Source organism: Mus pahari, chromosome 2 (assembly GCF_900095145.1).
Source record: "Mus pahari chromosome 2, PAHARI_EIJ_v1.1, whole genome shotgun sequence".
Classification (NCBI taxonomy): Eukaryota; Metazoa; Chordata; class Mammalia; order Rodentia; family Muridae; genus Mus; species Mus pahari.
Genome location: NC_034591.1, coordinates 77,580,941 through 77,595,981, shown reverse-complemented (window position 1 = coordinate 77,595,981; position 15,041 = coordinate 77,580,941).

Sequence of the window (15,041 nt, the reverse complement as noted above, 5' to 3'; positions counted from 1 at the left end):
ATTCCAGTTCCCACTCTCAGCTGTTCCTACACCACCTTCTCTTCCAGCCAGTTCCAAAGCTGTTGTTACTTATCTTTGAACTACTTGTTAAAGCACCTCCTTCACATATCATGTTCTATTGACTTTTCTATTGTTTTGTAAGAAACCACCACAAACATGGCGACTTAAGTGGATTGTTTTGTGACTTTTCCTGGGGAGACATAAACATATATCTATTTAGTCTAAATAATTTACTATGAGCATACCACAGAGATGGTTCCACCCTAGTGCAGCTTAATGAGGCATTGTGTTCCTTACAGTGGTACACGGGGGATGGGAGTTACTGGAGGAAGGATGGATTAATTGGTGGCTCCATCACTGAAAAGCCTATCCCAGTATGAGAAGAAAATCACAAAAGCTGTAGCCTGGGAGCTTCCTGCACAACTCTCAGGCAGCTTGGCAAGTCGGGAAGTCTCATTTCCCATGTATGTTTGAGTTACTTTGGTACAGGGCCTTGTACTAGAAGGTAGCCCAAAACGTTTGGTACTTATCAATGGAACACATAAATGTCATCTTACATGAGAGAGAAAAAAAGAACCCACCTCTTTACAGGAACAATTAAATTAAAACCTTGTGGTGTAAGAACTATCCTGGATTATCTCGGTGGGCACTAAAGACAAACACATGTGTTTTTATTAAAAAGATGCTAATTAAGAGAAGACACACAGAAGGCCCTATGAAGACAGGGCAGGAGAATAGAAGTGCTGGCGTTTATCAAAAATCCATGTGACACATCCACACTGAGGGATGCTGGCCACTACCCTCTAAGTAAGGAGCGCCTAGGACTCAGTTCTTCAGGAAGCTCCTCACAGGTCTGCTCTAGCACATGCCTTGCTTTTTAACCCTAGCAACACTGCTTTTGTTCTTCAGACTGCTAGAACTGAAAGATGATAAGTTTCTGTTGTGCTGGGGCAACCCAGTGTCTAGTAATTTTATTTCATTTTTTACAGAAACTAATACAAACAACTTTAAATGAATCTAAGAACTAGCGAGAAGGTTCGGGGGTTCAGAGCACTGGATGCACTTCAGAGAACTTAAATTTAATTCCTAGCATTCCCATGGTGGCTCACAGCCATCTGTAACTCCAGTTTCAAGGTATCTGACCCTCTTCTGGCCATTGCAGGCACCAAACATACATGCATACAATCACCCATGCACATAACAATATTTAATACATTTTAGATTATACCTAAGTGTTACTATTTAAATTTAAGAGTCACTCAGTGTGGCTCAGTGCTTTCATAAGATTGCTAACTATTCATGCTTATTACTTGTGAGATTTTCCAACTTGTGTCTTTTAAGGATATATTCTCTTTCTTAAGTTAGTAAGTACTTCTCACCTAGTCTAACAGTATACCAATCCTACATCAAGTATACATGATACTAAATAAGATACAAGATTTTTAGCTTGTATTTTACTTTGTTCACGGCATATTTTAAATTCAGACTTGCTTTTGATGTATTTTTAATCTTAGGAATTTTAAACATTAAAATGGAAGAGACTAGTACAATAGATCTTGCCATTTCCCATTATTCAACTTTAAGAATAACTGGCATATTTCCAAGAACTAATATTTTCCCTTTCATTGTAATTTTTAAAAGATAGGTGTGTGTGTGTGTGTGTGTGTGTGTGTGTTTACACATGGATGGAGTTGTATATAACCATGCATTCACATGTAAAACCCAAAGACGGATGCTGGTGTCTTCCGATATCGTTCTCTGACTTATTTCCCTGAAATGGGGTTACTCACTGAACCTGAAGCTCACCAGTTTGTCTAGACTGGCTGGCCTCCCAGCACCCGGAATCTGCCTGTCTCTACCTACCCTGACTGAAGTTAAAAGTCTTAATATCAAGAACCCGGGTGGCAGATAGGCTCCGAACTCAGTGACATCACACATAGGCGACAGAGACCTGCACATCTGCAATAGCCATCCATTTCAAGAATACACTTGGCTCACCTCCCACCTTTACATGTGAGCTGCTATGTCACTATCCAAATAAAAGGCTGACTGATCTCTCTGACCTCTTTCCCCCTCCTCTTCACCAACACTTTTGCCCTCTTCCCCCACAATAAACCTTTGCCATGTGGAATTGCTTTGGCCTGTTGTGGTTTGTTCAGACAAGAGCCGTGATTCTAACACAACAACAGGTACATATGACCAGGCTACATGAGTTCTAAGGATACAAACTCAAGTCTTCAAGTTTGCACAGTAGGTCCCCTTGGGCACTGAGCCATCTTCCACACCCGATTCTTTCTTCTTTGACAGTTTCATAGGTTTATATGATGTATTTAGTCATCTTTTCACCAACTTCCTCTAATCTGCCCCAACCTCCTACTCTTGCTAAACCCAGTCTTCCCCTGAGAAAGCTCCCCTCCTACTTTCGTGCCTTTTGTTTTGTGGCCCGTGACGTTTACTTAAGATTGTTTTCATGAATATGGGTGTGAGGTTATTTACTGTATTGTGGGCACTGAAGAAAATAGCTTTTTCTCCTTAAGTAACTATTAACTCTCAATAGTTCCTCAAAGAGTGGTGATACTCAGCATTGTTTCCCCAAACCATGCTGGAATTTTGACATGTCCCTATCCTGTTCAGGGCTTGTGATGGTAACAACAGCTCCTGTGAGTTCATGAGTACTACAGGGATGCCATGTCTTGAAGACAGTATTTCACATCACTCCTTTCTTCCTCCAGCTCTTGTTCTTTCTGCCTTCTCTTCCTGGAGCCTTGCTAGTGGTAATACAGATGTGCTGATTAAAGATTAGCATTCAACAGTCATTTGTTTTTAATATGTTGGCTAATTATAAGTCTGCATTAACCATCACCCACTGTAAAAAAAAAAAAAGAATTTTTTGATGAAGGTTGAGAACAGCCTTGATTTGGAGGTATAAACATAAATTGCTAGAACAATTTGACTCACGTTAATTTAGCAATATAATAGTTCGTTCCTCCACAAGGCCAATGACATGCCCCTCCCAGCTTTTGACCAGATCTACAATAGAGTACACAAATGCCCTCCTGTGGAACTGACCTCAAATCCAATTTTATAAAGCAGTTGGATACTTTTATAATAGGCATGCCACCATTATAATAACAGAACACATTTTGTCCAGGCACGCAGTGTAGCTCACAGAGTTCACAGATGAGTAAACTAAGCTGAGGGTTTGGGAATAAAATTTTATGTGGGAGTGACCAGATGGTGTCATCTGACTATGGTAAATTCCAAGAGAAAGCTGGCTAGGAGAGTTTAGATGATACACAAATCATCAGAGAAACACAATACAAAAACTTAACTGTGTACATGGCTTTCGTCAAACAGTTATAAAGAAGTCAGCAAATGCAAATGTGGAGACAGGGTAACATGCACATGCAGTTGCTAGAAATGTGAAATAGTATAGCGGTTATGGAAACACATTTTTGGAAATACCTCAAAAAGTTAAAATTAAAACTACTAGATCACTGTTTTAGTCCTCCTTTAAATGAGATTCAAGTATCCTCACTTGGGCCTTCTCCCGTGTTTAGCTTCTTTGGGTATGGGGAGTGTAGTGTGGATATCCTGCACTTTATGGCTAATATCCACTTATCAGTGAGTACACACCATGCCTGTCCTTTGGGGTCTAGGGTACCTCACTCAGGACAATATTCTCAAGTTCTGTCCATTTGCCTAAAAAATTCATGATGTCTTTTTCTAATGGCTGAATAATATTCCATTGATCTACCACATTTTTTTAAATCCATTCTTCAGTTGAGGGACATCTAGGTTGTTTTCAGTTTCTGGCTATTATGGAAAAAAAAAATCTTCTATGAACACAGTTGAGCAAGTGTCTTCGTGGTATGGTGGGCATCTTTTGGGTATATGCCCAGGAGTGGTATAACTGACTTTCAAGGTAGAACTATTTTCAGTTTTCTGAGAAACTGTCAAATGGATTTCCAAAGTGTTGGTATAAGTTTGCAGTCTCACCAGCAGTGGAAGACTGTTCCCCTCCATCCACATCCTCAGCAGCTTGTGCTATCACTTGAGTTTTTGATCTTAGCCATTCTGACTGGTATAAACTGGAACCTCAGGGTCATTTTTGATTTGTATTTCCTTGATGGCTGGGGACTTTGACATTTGTTTAAGTCCTTTTTGGCCATTCAAGATTCCTCTGCTGATAATTCTCTGTTTAGCTCCGTATACCATTTTTAAATTAGCTTATTTAGGTCGTTGGTATCTAATTTCTTGAGCTCTTTATACATTTTAGATATTAGCCCTCTGTCAGATGTAGGGATGGTAAAGATCCTTTCCCAATCTCTAGGATGTTGTTTTGTCTTATTAACAGTGTCCTTTGCCTTACAAAAGTTTCTCAGTTTCCTTTATCAGTTGTTGATCGTACAGCCTAAGCCATTTGTATTCTGTTCAGAAAGTTGTCTCCTGTACCAATGAATTCAAGGATATTCCCTACTTTCTGTTCTATGAGATTTAATGATATACTTATAAAAAGAAAAATAGGGGGGGTATGTTTTGGTACATGTGTGGTGAGGTATGGGGAAGGGGGTGTCTCAGTGGGCCCATGCTGAGGTATCCCTTCCCCCTGAGGGACCAGCCACATGAGAGTATAGTATAGAACAGAGTTTATTCGGGGGATTAGGGAGTTAAGAGGATAATAGAGATGTGTGTGTGTGTGTGTGTGTGTGTGTGTGTGTGTGTGTGTGAGAGAGAGAGAGAGAGAGAGAGAGAGAGNAGAGAGAGAGAGAGAGAGAGAGAGAGAGAGAGAGAGAGAAGTACAGGCCAGCCATGTGCACATGGAGAGAGGGGTGGGGAGGGAATGGGGAGAGGGAACAGAGTGGGAGAAGGAAGGCATGAGCAAGAGCAAGAGAGAGAGGAGGGGGCAAGCAGCCCCTTTTATAGTGAGTCATGTATACCTGGATCTTGCCAGGTAACTATGGAGCAGAACTTAGACAAAATTCATTTAGTATCCAGTTTTAAGTTAAGGTCTTTGATCCACTTAGACTCAAGTTTAGTGCAGAGAGATAGATATGGATCTATTTGAATTCTTCTGTGTTCTGATATTCAGTTGGACTAGCACATTCCAACCATTCAGTTGGATGCTCTCCCTTTCCCATTGTATGGTTTTGACTTCTTTGTCAAAAATCAAGTGTCCATAATGTGTGGGTTTATTTCACTGTTTTTGATTCAATTCCTTAGATAAGCCTGTCTGTTTCTATACCAATATCATGCAGTTTTTATTACTATTGCTCTGTAGTGAAGATTGATGTCAGGGATGGTGATACCTCTAGAAGTTCTTTTATTGTTCAGGATTGCTTTAGCTATCCTGGATTTTTTGTTTTTTTCCATATGAAGTTGAGAATTGCAGGGGACTGGATGTGAAAGGATATAGAGGGGGGTTGTTTTCAGGATCAGGTGAAGGGAGAGTCTGGAGAAAGGACTAGAGGGCCAGGAGAATTAATGGAAATTTGAAGCTGGCAGGGGTGGGGGGAATGGGGGCATCTTGAGGATATACCAGTGACCAGGGGGTGGGGAGACTCTAGAGGAATCAATGGTGGTGACCTTAGCTAGGACCACAGCAGTGGGGATATGGAACTTGAAAAGGCTACCTCCTATAGTCAGGCAGGAATCCCACTGGATCAGTAGGGATACCAGGCCATCCACAAAACTTGTGACCAAAAATTTATTCTGTCTATAAGAAATGTAGGGACAAGGATGGAGCAGAAACTGAGGGAATGGCCAACCAATGACCAGCTCAACTCGAGACCCATCCCATGGTCAAGCACCAATCCCTATTAATGATATTCTATTATGCTTGCAGACAGGAGCCTAGCATGACTGTCCTCTGAGAGGCTTTACCTAGCAGCAGACTAAAACAGATGCAGAGACTCAGGGCCAAACAATGGATGGAGCACTGGGACTCTTATGGAAAAGTTGGAGGAACAATTGAGGAGCCTGAAGTGAATAGGCACTCCACAAGAAGACCAACACAGTCAACTAACCTGGACCCTTGGGGACTCTAAGAGACTGAGCCACAAACCAAAGAGCTGACCTAGATACCCTGCACGTATGTAGCAGACAGATGTACAAGTCGGTCTTCATGTGGATTACCCAACAACTGGAACATGGACTATCCCTAAAGTCCCTAACTGGCTGCATTCTTGGCCTCAGTAGGAGAGGATGTACATTACTCTACAGAGACTTGATATGCCAGAGTGGATAGATACCCAGAGGGGCCTCCACCTACCCAGAGGAGAAGGTAAGGGGGGGTTGGAATGAGGGACTGTGTAAGGGGGGACTAGGCGGGGTCAGCAATTGGGATGCAAAGTGAATAAATAAATTAATTTTTTAAAAGTATGGGGTATGTCTTACAAAGACATAACAAATATCCTGTTTGTGTACAGCTTGCAGTTTCCTAAAATTGCATTAATCAAATGAAAATATTCCTACTGATAAGAATAATTCCATGACCATTATTAATCATAAGAAATAGTTCTACTTTATTTTGAAATATTTTAAGTCTATGAAAGATTCTAAAAACCTTGTTATTTAGAGCAAGAAACTTTGTACACTATTTGTTCTTAATGGATTCTAGTCATTAATTGTTCATTTGGTGTAAAATGGTTTTGAAATAATTATAGCCCTTATCTGTCTCTACAGACCAATGTTTTATCTGACATCTGAATCTGAAATCAATATATTGTTAGTACTTTGCAATGTAATGGCTTGTACCGGCCTAAACTGGAAAGTTTAAATGTAAAATTCATTGATGGCAACAACGGGGGGGGGGGGGAAACCACCTGATCACACAGGAATCTATTTTCTGGCTTTTTATCCAAAAGGATATAAGTCCAGACTTTAATGTGATATCTCCCTTTCTTGTTTATTCTACATAATTCGTAAAACAAAGGTGTGATAATCACCTACATAATCATGGATGGATGAATGTGTAATGAAAATAAGGATTTTGACACCACAATAAGAATTAAACATTAAGCCCTTTAAAAAGAAGGAGGCTTTGTCACATATTACAAAATGGATGAACCTTAAGAATGCTATGCTGCCCTCTTAGAGATTCTACCCAGCAGCTAACTGAGATGATACAGATAACCAAAGACAAACATTGGGTGGAGGTCAGAACCCCTATGNAAAAATTAGGGGAAGGATTGAAGGAACTGAAGGGGATGGCAACCCCATAGGAAGACCAAAAGTATCAACTAACTTGGACCCCTGGGAGCTCCCAGAGACTAAGCCACCAACCAAAGAGCATATACAGGCATAAAGCTAACTGCATGATGTTTCCAGCAGTCAGCGTGAGAGAAGCAAAGAGTAGAGCTTAGCTGTCAGAGGCTTGAGGAAGATGGCAGCACAGAGTTGCTATTAAGGAAGTATAGAAATTCAGTTATGCACGACTGAATGAGCTTTAGAGAACTGTTCTTTACCACTGTACCTACAACCAGGCAGTGGTGGCACACACCTTTGATCCCAGCACTTGGGAGGCAGAGGCAGATGGATTTCTGAGTTTGAGCCCAGCATGGTCTACAGAGTGAGTTCCAGGACAGCCAGGGCTACACAGAAAAAGACAGGCTACCCTGTCTCGAAAAGCAAAGCAAAGCAAACAAACAAACAAAAACATTGTACCTGGAGCTTGTAATACCATATCATTCAGTTAAAAATNTGAGGGTGGAAATCATCTCCAATTGTTTGTAACGCAACCAAATGACTTGGCAAANNAAAANAATATCCTGAAATACAGGAGCTTGTGCTTCCAGGAGCAGAAGAATAATTAAAGTCAGAAAGAGCAGGAAGATTTAACTGAAGCTTTCCTTTAGGACTCTTTAAAATATAATTGGTGCAAACAAGAGGTTGGTGTGACCTTCAGGGAAGGCCTTGGTAAAGGGTTTCTGTCGTAGGCTGGCTAAGGCTGGGGACCTAATGTCTGCTTTTGCCCAGCTGTTACTAGTCAGAAGCTGCTAAAATCAGCATGAGACCCCCTTGCTGAAAGACAGGTTTCCTCTCAGGATCCAGAAGAAGAATGAAGAAAAAGCTTTCCCTCTGGACAACACTTTCAGCTACATTTCTATTGCCATTCTTTGGGAGCAAAGTTCACATTGTGTACACACACACACACACACACACACACACACACACACACACAAACACACACACCAGATTCTATAGTGTTTGGTCACATCTGCTTGACCCACTTACTCCAATTAAAATAATTTTATTTAAGTTAGAAAACTATAGACTCTGATGAAGTCTAAAACTGTATTTATTAGCTCTTGCACTTGGTGTGTTATGTTTTTTTCTGAACTTGGCAAACTGTTTTCATGGTCAGTGCTATGGTCATTATTCTTTGTTTCACTCAGAATGAATTTTCTGCTCTTTCATTTTTATTATTTTCTATGTTTAAGTGATGAATGTCATTAAAATTACGCTACTTTGGCAAAGTGGAAGTGTGAGACTATGTTTCTGAATAACTGAGTTAAGAAAAGCTTTATCTTTCAAGTTAGGCATCCAACAGTCATGATTTTTTTTTCTCTAGCTGCAAGACACCTCTGCAATTTCTAGAGACTATTTAAGTTCACATGTGACAGTGTCCTCTGTTGTCACGTAAGAAATAACAATATCAACCAGATGTGTGGAAACCATGGTAAAAATAGTAGATCCTGGATTATAAGGAGAATTAAACAAATACAAGAGAATACTGGGTGTCTACTGCAAGCAACATTATTGTAGGTATGGGGAAAGTAGCAGAGAATAAAACCGAAAATCTCTACTCGTGTTAATCTCTTCATCTAATGGGAAACAAAACACAAAGATCGGGTGTAAAGTGTTATGAGTAGTGTGGAGGAGGACCCACGTGCCATGGAGCACATGTACAGGTCAGAGGACAGCTCTGTGGAGTCTGTGGAGTCACTTCTTACCTCCTTTATGTGACTCTAGTGAGTGAGCTCAGGGTGTCAGGATTGCAGGGCCAGCTGAGGTACACTGCTGTTACCAGCGCATATGTCTTAAAAACAAAACGTGCAGTATGTGGAGAAAAAACAAAACAAAACAAGAAGTGCAGAAGTGGAATGAGTGAAAGAAGGGAATGTCACTTATTCAATTAAATAAGTGATCACAGTACTTCATCAAAGGGGACACTTGTACAGTCACATGACCAGGATGGAGAGGGGAGGCATGAGCCACAAAGTTTTTGGAAGTGGAACATTCCACAACAGAAAGAACATACAAAGGCCCAGAGTTGGAGGCAGGCCTGGCCTGTTCGGTAAGCAAAGGTGAGAGGCCAGTGTGGGTTGATTTCAGTGAGTCAGGGGGAAAGTCCTGCTGGTTACTGCCAGGACTTTGACTCCGGGTGAAGCCTTTAGGCAACATTGGGTACAATACATGGACCGACTCATATATTGACGCTAACACTCTTACTGCCAAGCAGAAGAGACAGGAGCAGGGAGGCCCCAAGGGAATGTAGCCCAAGCTGTGACCAGGCATGAGTCTGCATCCGTGATTGTGGAGAACGAGCTGCCTGGAGAAAGATTGCATTTGTGAAATAAGCAACTACTGCAGAGAAGAAGCCACAACCAAAGGACAGGAAGTGTTAAAGGATGAGAGATGAAAATACAACATTTTAAAGAAATGTTTATGGATCCTGAATTTACCCTGAGGGTGGCAGACAAGCAGGCAGACGGAAGACAAACAGGAATGATCTGCATTGTTACCCATGTTGTGTATAAATGATATGTCAATCACATAATAGAGTTCATGCTGAGTTTATATGCTTACTAACCATAAAGTAATCTATTATATTAGTAAACATCTGTCTAGAAGTGTCTGGAGGAGCATATGCTTATTCTAAATAAACCTCTTGTGGGCTGTGCTTGTTAACTAGTATTGCGATTATACATTACATCTTCAGGAATCTAGAGACTGACTTCAGAGCACATATTATCCAAATACCATATTTGTCTGTCTGTCATTGACTAGAAACTCTTTGTACTTTACTTCTTTATTTGATTATGGAAAATGACCCCTAGTCATTTTACACACAGTAGTTCAATAAGTTGGAGAGTGGTAATTAAATATTAACTTTTAGGTTTAAATTTGAAATATACTATAAAATAATCACATCGGCTTTCTTTCTCAGACTCATAAGACAACCCACAAAGCAGTCATTGGAAAAATGCTCTGAGTAGAAGCAAAATACTAGAATAATCTCTGAAGTGATTAGTATAAAAGAGCTCACTTATTAATGTATTATGTGGGAAGACTAACTGCAGTCACCAGTGTACTTCATAAAACTATGATCAGCACCCAGACTCATACAGCTCATAAATTTCCTAGATCACTTTTCATCTCTTTTTGCTGCTCAAAATCATTGCATGCATCTCCATTTTCATTGAATATCACACCCTAAACTCAATGAGATTCAATGAGAATTTGTTTACTCTCTTTTATTTCAATTTAATGCAAAACTAGACATTTCAAAGCATACCTGTGGGGATCCACTGAGGGGGAAAAAGATGCCCTTGACCCTGGGAGGACTTACAGTGTACAACAAAGGAAGTCAATAACAGATCAGAAATACAACAGCAAGAAAGGGGCTTTTACAGCCAGGCGGTGGTGGCACACGCCTTTAATCCCAGCACTTGGGAGGCAGAGGCAGGCGGATTTCTGAGTTCGAAGCCAGCCTGGTCTACAAGGCTATACAGAGAAACCCTGTCTCAGAAGGAAGGAAGGAAAGAAAGAAAGAAAGAAAGAAAGAAAGAAAGAAAGAAAGAAAGAAAGAAAGAAAGAAAGAAAGAAAGAAAGAAAGAAAGAGGANGAAGGAAGGAAAGAAAGAAAGAAAGAAAGAAAGAAAGAAAGAAAGAAAGAAAGAAAGAAAGAAAGAAAGAAAGAAAGAAAGAAAGAAAGAGGAGGTCCCAAAATGATGTTACAAGCTAGGGATCAAGCATTCAAACACAAGAGCCTATGGGGGCATTTTATGCTCTAACTTTCTACCCCTGGCCTCCATAGGCTCATGGCTTCTGATAATGCAAAGCACATCCATCCTGATTCCAAAAGTTTCCATAGTCTTACACACTCAGCATTGTCCAAATTTTAAAGTCTCTTCTAAGACTCTAGGCAGTCTCATAAACGTGTTTTCCTGTAAGGTCAGAAAACAAGTACTGTATTTCCAACATACAATGGTACAGAACAAACATTCCCATTCCAAAAAAGAGGGATGGGGACATAGTAAGGAAGATTAGACCAAAATAACAAAATAATAATGAAACCAGAAGGGAAACACCAAATCCTATAGCTCTGTATCCAGCTTCTGTGACTGATGACGACATTGTTTGGGCTCAAGTGATTGGGTCAGCAGTTCTTCAGTGCTATTGTCTGTGCATATGTGGCCTCTCTATATGGCCAGATCCACTTGATGCATACAGCTTTCTTTGGTACCATCCTAAGATTTTTGCTATCTCCAAATTCGTGTTGTCAGCCCTAAAACTTAGGTTTCACCTTCAGAGTTTCAGCCAATGTAGGGACTGTGATTCTGCCACACATAACCATGTCTCAGAAACTTTCTGGTCACTTCCCAAGGCTCCGTGACCTGTCATTCTTGCTTCTTCTTAAGTGCTTTTGTACTTCTAGAGGAATTGCTTTCTGATGGGCTGTTTCTAAGCTTCAGTTGTGACAGACGGTAAATCTGAGCTGTGATCTGTCACAGCCACAGTCATAGAGTCGGTGGCAGGACACGGTCACTTCTTCTCCAATGCCTCTTTTTCTCCCAAGTATGGAATTTTAAAAGGGGAGTTTGCGAAGATCAATAATAAAATACCATCTGGGGGCTGGTACATTGGGCTTGAGAGTTTATTCAGATTTCAGGGCAAATGCTTAATGCAAAAACCAGTCATTTCAGCTGCTCAATTTCCATCACAGAGACATATTATATTCATCCATGCCTGGGATTTTGTGAGAGGAATGGAATAATGGAGAAGGGAAAAGGAAATAAGGAGGTTAAAATCCAATAAAAAATTATTAAACATGAGCCTGTTGATCAATAATTAAAAGCAAAAGAATGCATAAAAGATTTTGGAAATAAAAAATGGGTCTTATTTATTAATTCAGTTTATTCAGTCAGCAATTAAGCTCCTACTCTGTGCAGGACTCTCTTCTGGTCCTATAGTGTTTGTCATGAACAAGACAGACAAAGTCCTCTAAGATCAAGGGGAAGTGGACAATAAACAATTAAACTAATTTATCTAAAGTTAATTTTTATAAGGAACATAGGAACAAAAAATGCCATTTTGTTTTTTAATGTCATGTGTGGTTGAATAGTATGACCATATGCTGAATAGTTTTATGTCAGTTTTTTGACGCAAGCTAAAGTCATCTGAGAGGAGGGAACCACAATTAACAAAATGCCTCCATAATATTGAGCTGTAGGAAAGCCTGGAGGGCATTTTTGTAATTAGTGATTGACATGGGAGGAATCAGCCCATTGTGGGTTGTGCCATCCCTGGGCTGGTGGTCCTGAGTTCTAAAAGAAAGCAGGCTGAGCAATAGTGTACCAGTAAGAAGCACCCATCCATGGCCTCTGCATCACCTCCTGCCTCCAGGTTTCTACCCTGTTTGAGTTCCCATCCTGACTTCCTTCAATAATGAACAGTGATATGGAAGTGTAAACCGAATAAGCCCTTTCCTCCTCCACTTTAGGTCATGGTGTTTCATCACAACAATAATAACCCTAAGTAAGACTGGCCAACGGAGCCATAATGAACAAGATATTTTTTCTTTCTTGATTTTTGTCTTTAAATTATATTTTCATAAGATTGTGACATAGCCGGCTTCTGCAAATGGTTGTCACACAGAAGTCACTAGAGTATGCAGTCTGTTTAAACAAGGTTTGCTTTGGCAGGACCATTTGTTTAAATAAATGTAAGTAGGCCTGACCTGATAGATTCATTTTCAGTTTATCACTCCATCCTCAAGTGCCCAATATTGGAATACTATCATAACAGGATTCTACTAATATTTGCTAATTGACATTTCATGTCTACATATAGTTTAACACTTAAAAGCACAGGACATTCCACTTAAAAGTTTTCCAAGGAAGTGACTTTTAATGGAAGGGTTTGGTTGATCTTTTTGCTCTGGGAGTACAGGATTTGCTTTGAAAAGCTTTATAAAAGATTTAAATGCAATGCACATCCCACATAGCATAAAATTCACCCCTTTTAGAGCAGATGGTTCATTGGTTATTAGTGTATTCTGAAAGTTGTGTAACCATCATGATTATCTAATTCCCAGAAGATTTTTATCAGTCCGGAAAGAGCCCTAATTCAGACAAAACCCATTAGCAGTCACCCTATGTTCTCTCTTTCTTCTGACCCCAGGCAACCACTGATCCTGTCATATGCAATTGCCTGTCCTGGCATTACACATAAATAGCCAACAATATGTGTTCTTTTGTTCTTGACTCCTTCCTCATTTTTTATTAAACTTGAATAATGTTCACTGTGTGATTCTATTTGGACATTAAAATTGTTGTCACTTTCAGAATTTTCTGAATAATGCTACAGTGAATATTGTGTGTGACTTTATATGTGGGCAAAAGTTAGCAGGTCTCTTTAATAAATATGTATAGGTCCAAACGTGTTTGAAAGCTATACAATTTTGTCTTAAAATATTACATATTGAAATGTACATTTTTAAGTATTGTTTTTTGTTTTTCCAAACCACCGTGTGTGTGTGTGTGTGTGTGTGTGTGTGTGTGTGTGTGTGTGTGTGTGTGTGTGTGTAAGTATCCACAGAATTCAGAAAGATGCTCTCCAGATCCAGCTCTTCTGGTTCTGGAGGTACAGACTATTGTAAACCATCCAATGTGAGTTTCTGAAACCAAGTTTGGGTGATCAGCAAGATTAGCAAATGTTTTTAACTGCTGAGACATCTTTCCAGTCCTATCTAGTGTTCTGCTGTTTTTAAAATACCTGAAGTTATTGCCCATTAGCTTCTTAAGTTATCAATTGAGTTGCTTAACTTTTCTGCAGAAATATAAGTAAGTGACCTCAGCCGTCAAGAAGGCCTATATTGTGGCTCTATAGCCTCCTAACTTGCTGCCTGGATGGGGTCTGCTTTTCATTGGCCCTCTAGTTTGTGGCACTCTAAAGACAAGAGTGGGATGCAGAGCACTTCTGAACAGCTTATTTTGTCCAGAAATATTGCTTCTTTCTAAAGAAATCTTGAAAACGTAAACATAACAGGATCCCATGGGCCCATCTAATTCAGTCCCTCTATTATAGAAAGCTGGAAAATGAACAAGGCCCACAAAGATAAAATTGGTTGCCCAAGTACCCCCAACTACTTAGGGACTTGGTTGGTTCCTTATAACTAAGTAATTTACAAACTAAGATATGAAGCAGGTTTCTTGGCTCCATGTTCCATCTCACAAACATTATGTTACCTGCTTGCCTGAACTTAAAAAATCATAAAAGAAAATTTCCAGTTAGAAGCTTATGATGGTGCTTTTACAGTCCCACAGGTGGAAATTAGTTATCAAACTTGTAGTTGTTCCTTCAGGGAGGCATGGAGGAATAATAGAATTAATGAAGAAATACTGACTTGTGCCTAAAGAAGAATAATAGACATATATAAACAGAGGCAGTCTTAAACAAATGCGAGCTATTCCTACTAACTGCCCTCAGGAGCTATTGGATCCAAAGAAAACTCCATTTCCCCAAATTCCAAAAGGCAGAAGAGATTCATGGCTATCTTTGCTGTCTAATAGCACACCAAAGTGCACACTGGCCTCCAGGCTCCCTCGGTATCTGTAACACACCTCAAAGTCTATGAATAGTGGTTCTCTTAATGTTTACCTCCGCCCCTAAGCAAGCTCCTTTCAGCTCACAATCTTCCCTCCCCACAGAGACTCATTCTCCTTATAACCCTGTCTTTCTCAATATCTCATGCTCTCTCTCTCTCTCTCTCTCTCTCTCTCTCTCTCTCTCTCTCTCTCTCTCTCTCTCTCTCTC